We start from the raw sequence: 7,823 nt of genomic DNA, 5'->3' as shown, positions 1-7,823 counted from the left end.
ATCTTGTGGGTAATTTTCTAATTAAAAAGGAACAAATGTAATCTTATTTTGTCTGTCATGTTTTATTAGCTGTAAGTTTTGTGTAATTCAATATTCACTTTTTGACAGAGTCTTCAGTTTGAGCCCATATTTCTGTAGAGGTCATTCATGAGCATTTTTAAAAGCATAGTGTATAAAATTAGAAAATATATACCAAGGCATGGAAAAAAAATCCAAATTACAACACATGCTTTCACTTTTTCACTTTTTTCTTTTAAACTTCTTTCTAAATGCTATTTCAAAAGAGCTGAGATATTAACATTAATGCAAATTTTCATTTAATAAGGAAATTATTTTTCAGCGGTTTTCATATCAGATTATATGTCCTCTGCAAAAGGAAAGAAAAGCATATTTCAAATAAAATAAACTGCACTGCCTCTGTGCACAGCAATTCAAGACATTTACATTCTATACAGATGGCCAAATGCATACATACATTACTTTACAAAGCAATAAATAATATTCATAGGAGATATTAAATTTGCACACACTTTATGAATTATGCAGTCTTGTACTTCATAACTAAGCTTTTGCACACATGCACTTGAAAACTGATATGAAATGGGTTGCATCTTCAGGTGTCTTCATAGTGCACTTCTAGTAAAGCCAGTCTGTGATATGTAACCACTTCTTATCTTGCTGTCATTGTTTTTATAAAAAATAGATACTGTGTGGTCTCTTTAAGATGTTTTTTAAGTGCATGTCATGGTAATGGATTGTCACCCTTCCTCAATCAATTTCTGGCTCGTTCTAGATTGCCAGTAACTGGTCCTGAATGCACATTCAGAACAATTAGAAGTGCACAATGATTTTTCCTCCAGGAACAAACAATTGAACTTGAAATACCCTCCCGGGGTTCAGTGCTCACCTGTCTTTCAAAGGGTTCTGCTTCTTGGAACGAGATGGGTTCTGCCTGGAGACTCCTAACCGCTGAGTGAGGGCAGTGTTTCATGGTCATAAAATCAGAATGCTTTTCAACCCAGACTCTGTTCCTCAGATGGTACAACACAACCTCTTCTCTGAAATGCAACACTACACTTACAGGGAGAAAGGCATCCAATTTTCTCAAAGAGCACCACATTTCCTTTCGGTCATCAGTAAATTATGTTTTTCCTACAGGTCACCCCTTTCATGACAGATATTAGTGTGTATCAGACCAAGGGCTATTGCTCTTGTTCTTTATCTTCAGCCTCTGGCATAGATAGCAAAACTCTAAGCACTGTAGGCATGAGATTGGCTTGAGAATTTTCTGGATTTGCTATTATCTTCTTCAGAATGAGTCTATGGCAAGAAGACATTTTTATTCTGAGTTTTCCTCCCAGTTCAGTCTGGTACATAAGTAATCACATGGGACAGGGGAGACAGGCCACCAGTTAGACTTATGGTCCAAAAAAGTTTGAGCAAGATGTCTAAAGTCATCCCAAAGGATCACTGTGGCCATTGGGAGTGTATTCACAGCCAGTTCCCCTTATAATGCCAGTGGGGAGTTGGATAACCCCAGAGAGCCAAATGAGGAAAGGCCTGAACCACCATCAGAAGAGGTCTCCTGTGTGCCTCATTAAGGTGACTTATGGGGAGAAAAGACCCTTTCTCCTTGTTAAACCACCTTAAGAGCCTGCCTAATGTGACATCAGATGGTGGTGACAGGGCTCCAGGAAGAAATTGGTAAGAATAGAAAAATGGGGCATCACGTGCACTCTTCTGCTGGCCAGCATGGAGACAGGGCAGGACAGAGAGGGACAGAGACTCAGACCAGTGTGGTGGGACTTGGCTGGACAGACATCAGCCATTTAAAAGTTAGACATTTAGCCTATGCTGGTCATCTAGATTTGGTCTGGGTGGTGAGACATGGGGCACTGCATCTCATGCAAAGGTAGGTGTCCAAAACAGGACGCATGATGTGCATGGAATGTGGTTGTCCATCTCCATGGATTGGAGAGGACAAGGTGGCAGCTCAACAAGGCCAGGTTTTTTTCAGGGCTACAGGTAGGAGAGAGGCATCCCATCCCAGGAGACTGTGCTCAACTCTGCTGCTGACCTCCAGGGCCAGCAGGCCATCCACTTCTCACAGTGCAGAGCCTGGTGTCAAATCCACCACCCACTAAAACCCAGCTGCAGGGAGATGCTGACGTGAATAGCAATAATACACTGTCTGAATCCTCGGCTGAAAGTGCTGACACAAAGCCCAGATCCATCCACTTCAAAGCAACATACTGGGAGGACCTAAGGAACTGCCTTGCCTTGAAAACACAGAACAGCACTTACAAAGAGATGTTCAGCATAAGGCAGGCGTTTTGCCATTAAGTCTAATTAATTTACATTAAGATATGTTCAATTCTTTATTTCAAAGGAATTTTGGAATCAATTCTCTTTAATTCATATCCACTTAGAGTAAAACAGTCAAGCTAATCACAGAAATCATTTGAAGTAGCTATTTCCATAAACAAGCAATTAGGCACTTTTAAAATTAGTTTTGGATGTGATTTCAATATAAAATTAGATATAGTCTTCATTGATAATCTTAACATAAAGCAGAATGCCATTCAGTCTCTATTCTTTAAAAATTTTACAACTGTTGTGATCAATTATTATGAAGCGCAAGGTAGACTCATAAATATTCATTGTGCTGGCCAGCAGTGGTGGACTTATCAAGGGGAGACTCTTTCCAAATGGAACTCTTTCATCCCTTTTGTGACACGACCTGTACGGGTGTCCTACCTGGGTGAGGACTCCTGTTAAGTGTGAATCCACATCCAGCTCCACCAATTTCAAGGTGCTGAGCCTTTCAAGGTGGCCTGTACAATTAAACTTCAGGCTTCCTAGAGAAGCTATTACAAATGAGAAGTAAGTTATAGGAGATCTGCAACCTGGACCCAAGTTATTAGCACCTGGTTTGGAGATGTGTCCTGCCTCATCTTCCAAGAGTCCAGCAGGAGGCTGTGTCCCCCTCCCACATATCGGAGTGTTCCTCCCACCCAGCTACTTACAGCCACAGCTGCAGGCAGGACAGCAGGGGGAAAACCCTGCCAGCTCTTTTGGGAAGAGAGAGGGGTTAGGGATAGGGTGGTCTTCCCAGAAGAGATGTGTGGGCACAGATCTGGCCAGGGCTGCTGGCTTTGGGGGAGCAATCTGGCTGTGCCGCCCACACGCAGGACATGCTGTGTGCCGGGCAGGGCTGCAGTGAGTGCTGCTTGTCCAGCTCACCCTCCCCTGTGAGCCCCAGCTGCAGGCTGTCTGTAGCTACCCAAGCTAAAATACATTTTACAGCCCAACAACAACTTTTCTATTCCTAAATACTAATTTACAGAAGGCCCAAATCAGCTATCTTCTACGCATGTCCTTCAGGCTTAAAAGACAGCGTCAGGTATAAAGATGGTATCATAGAAATTTAAAAAAAATGAAATTGAGTAAGGGTAGCACAAATATTTCAGTAAAGGTGCAGTAAACTCTCAGGTTTTAATAATGCCATCTAATTATTTCCTTGCATCCTTCAACTGCTGCCTTCTTCCTCTTGGAAAGGGCAATATCAGTAATCTCTAATGATTTATGGTAAATGATACAGGCCCATCCCCTGCTGTGGTTTCCTAGAATGGAGAGGATAAGCCACCCTGTTATTATGGTGCCTAGCACTAACAATGAGCTATGCAGTTAACATTCAGGGGATTGCTTACTGCTCAGATAAGCAGCACTGAACTTCTTGCCTTTAAAGAAGGCTGAAAGGGTTTTTTTCCCAACTGAATACACACAGATGGTTTTCTACTCCAAAAAACCCCGTAATTTGTCAGAAAAATGAGCAAGAAGGTATATTATATCTGTCAAACCATGCATAAAAATATAATCTTTCTCGATTTTAACTATAACATTGCTTCCACACAAATCAAGCTAATTGGGAGAATCAGGATTACACATATCAATAACAGGTTTCCTGTTTTCTTGTTAGGTGAGCAGAGAGGCTTTGAATTTTTGTTTGTTTGTTTAAAAATAAATTATTTACTTTATAGGTTATTTGGTGGACTTTTAAAAATAAATATTTGAATTAAACAAATATTTTAATAAATAAATATTTGTGTTTAAAAGTACATCTCTTCCTTTCCACCATCTGTTATGTTTTCTTACTTACAGCTATTGTTGCCATGCAGCAGAATCACACCTCTTTGATTCTGTGTATTAAAACATTCCCTATAAAGCAATAGTTGTAATCACTGCAACACAAATGCCCCTCGCAGACAGAGCTGAGGAATCTAGAATTCTTTACCTGGCGTCAGTATTAGAAAGTTTCTCTACTTTTTGGTTCTTTGTGGTGATTCTCTGGTCCTAGAAGAAAAAAATTTTGAGCCAAACTGCACTGACTAATCCTAATCTAAAGCAAGAACTGCTGAAAGCTGTGATTTACTTGGCATCTTTGTAAACCAAAGATTTCCCATATTCAAGGGAAGCAAAGGGAACTCTGGAATCTCATAAAATTTAAATTCCCAATGAAGAACAATGCTTTATCCTGTTTAATTTCTCCTGAGAAAGCATGAACATACCTCAGTATAGGCATGGACACAACTGAATATAGAATCATAGAATCACAGAATGGCTTTGGTTAGAAGGAACCTTAAAGATCATCTAGTTCCAAGGCCCCTGCCATTGGCAGGGACACCTTTTAGTAGACCAGGTTGCTCAAAGCCCCATCCAACCTGATCTTGAACACTTCCAGGGATGGGGAATCCACAACTTCTCTGGACAATCTGCTCCAGTGCCTCCCCACCCTCACAGTAAAGACTTTCTTCCATATATCTAACCTAACTCTTTCAGATTGAGCCCATTAATCCCATAACTCACTACAGTTCCTGCTGAACAGGCCCTCCCTGGCTTCCATGTAGTCCCCCTTCAGATACTGGATATATCCCTGTTCAATTAGTTTTGCACTTCACACCAATTCAGCTAATGGCAGCTACATATTTTTAATAACTCTCTGACTGTAGTAAACAGCAATACTGCCCCAGGGTGTAACATATAGTATTCTGATCCAGAGACCATTTTTCCCACACGTAACCTGCATACAGTGGAACACAATGTGCCAGACATGACACAGCAGAGCAAACCCAAAGGAATATCTGGTTCAAAGGGAATTTCACATGTGTTCAGTTATAAAGGTGTCTGTGTGGACCCAGCCAGAAAATTCCTCAGCCTCCCAGCAGCCAGGCATTTCAGGGACACTGTCTTTCAAAGCACAGAAATATAGCATTCCTTAAACAACGTGGCTTGAGTCACCATTGTAATGTTCCCAGTGCTGATGGAGAGAGCAGAGCAGAGAAGTGGGTGCAGAGCCACCCCAGGGTCACAGCCAGGGACTCTCCACACCAAGGACCACAAGGCTTCCCAGGACCCGGCAGTACCTGAGGGCACAGTGCTGGAGTCACCTGCCAGGATTATATCTCGGGCACAGGTTTTCTTGGGTTATATCTTGGGCACAGGCTTTATCTTGGGCACTTTGAAAATTTATCAAATGAAACGCTGCAGACAACTCTGCAAGTTGAAAGAATCAGCACTGCAGCTGTGCCAGCAAACACTGTGAGAGCTCTAGATAAGGGATCAGACTGCTGCAGCAGTGTAAAGTACATTGTGTTTTTGAAACCAAGGTAATGAGACAAGGAGTGAGAAACAACAACAACAACAAAAATTGCAGCTACAAATATTTCAATTACATGCTGGGATATTTCAGAAAACTTTCTCAAATCTTCCTTCTCAGATCACAACTGCTGCATTGAATTTTTTTTCATTATTTTAATATGAGGGTGAGATAGAAACAACTCCAACCTCAGTTTTGCTCTTCCAGTGGTATTAAAAAATGAGTGCAAGTTTGTGAAATACATTTCAGAATACCTTTTGCAAGGAACCTTTTTCAATGTTTTTTTTTTTTTCACAGAATCACCTAATTGACTTAAAGATAATAAACAGGGGGGCAAGGATCTGAATTAAATGAAGAATGTCGATGAAAACTCACATCTTCTTTGAAAAAAAAACCACCTTGATCTAATTTGCTAAATATAAAAAGAAGTTGTAGGTATCTTAGATTCTGATGAAGGGATTGCATTTTTGGATTGCATTTTGGGAACTCCCCAAAAATTTATGCCTATCAGTCTCAAAAATAAAGGCAAAAGGAATGACAGAATCACAGAATCATTAAGGTTGGAAAGACCTCTAAGATCATTAAGTCCAACCAGCAGTACCAAGTCCACCACTAAATAACACTGAGCAAATTAAGCAACAGTGAGGCTGTGACACATGTGGACACTTGCAGCTGCATTTCTGGAAAGCGCTTTCCAGATCAAAGCCATAACCATCTTTCCTGTCCTTGGAGGAGTCACTAGCTCTGTTAGGAAGAAAAGGATAAAATTGATAGCACTTATTTAAATCTATAGTGCTGTACCTTTATAACTCTCCTGTGTTCAAAAGAGCATCTTTCTCGGGGAGGCAGGATCTGTATTCAGCTTAGCCCTAAGGAGTTATAACAATGCCCTTTTCCCCATATTTATGATTTTCTCAGTTTTATGATTCATGATTTATGATTATAGCCCCTTCTCTCAGAAAAAAAAATAAACCAGAAACTTCTGAAGTCTCTTGTTGAGCAACAATAATCTGTTTGTTATCAAACAGAGGACACATTGTGTAGCAGAGTTGGTGTGGCTGTTGTTGAAGTATTTAATTCCTGCTTGCCTTTGATGAAATTCTTACAAATCTGGAGAAAACATTTAGTAAAAATACCTTAGGTTAGATGAATTTTGCTCATTTTGAAATGTCATAAACAGCTCAACATGACCAAACTCTATGAAATGGTCACAGACTGGGCTTCTGATACTATATGTGGCTTCTTGTTAAAGATTAGGGAAAACACTGAAAATTTTAGTACATGAGGACCTCAGATAGCCCAGTAAATTGAAATTAACAGCACAATGACACAGTCAGCTGAGCAAGGGAATTGACTAATCTGTAAAATAACCCTATCACACTTGTTTTTAGGCTGATTGGGGTGTGGGGTCACCTACAATTTCAACAGGGGGTGACACAGGTGGTAGTTTCCAGGGATGGTGCAGGAACAGAGCAGTGTTGCCCTTAGCAGCACATCAGCACAGGGGTGTGGCCACATCCTGAGCTCACTTACCTGCACGTGGAACCTCACCTGGAGGGCAAAAGGGAAAATCAGTTGAAGTTTTCAGAGCTCTGCCTTTGGCAACAGAGCCCTTGTGAGTCCTTGGAGACAGGAGCTCCTATAGCATCCTAAAGCAGCTGCAGATACAGGGCTGAATGCTTTTACACTGCACACATGATTTTTTGTACATACAGGGCAAACCCAATGCAAAGTTTTACTTTGTTTTACTTTAGCTTTCATTTATCTTTTGCTGTGGTAATGAAAAGGATCATCGTCAAAGAGGATGAGGGCCATTAAAAACTCAATATTCTGCTACAGTGATTGGTTTATGGCCTCATTTGGCAGCAGTTTTCTTTATCAGGTGTGCAGCTTCATTGCCTGTCCTACAGGCCACATGCTTCAAGAATTTGTTATCTGCAGGACACTGTGTTCCTGTTTCCAGAATAGATGGTACCTGGCACAGGAACTGTTTTGGGGTGAACATTACGGAAGACCTGATTCTCCAATCTGTTAGGCAGTTTTGGCTCTCTGCTCTCCACAGAATTTTTTGAAGATAGAAGGAAAAAAATGTAGGTTGGAGATCAGACCTTGCATTGCTGATAACTTTTACAGAAAGAGTGTTTTATAAAGCACTACCACATGAAAA

The sequence above is a fragment of the Empidonax traillii genome, unplaced genomic scaffold (assembly GCF_003031625.1).
Source record: "Empidonax traillii isolate 1590-97213 ecotype Southwest subspecies unplaced genomic scaffold, ASM303162v1 scaffold1024:size258002, whole genome shotgun sequence".
Lineage (NCBI taxonomy): Eukaryota > Metazoa > Chordata > Aves > Passeriformes > Tyrannidae > Empidonax > Empidonax traillii.
This window is presented reverse-complemented; position numbering follows the sequence as displayed.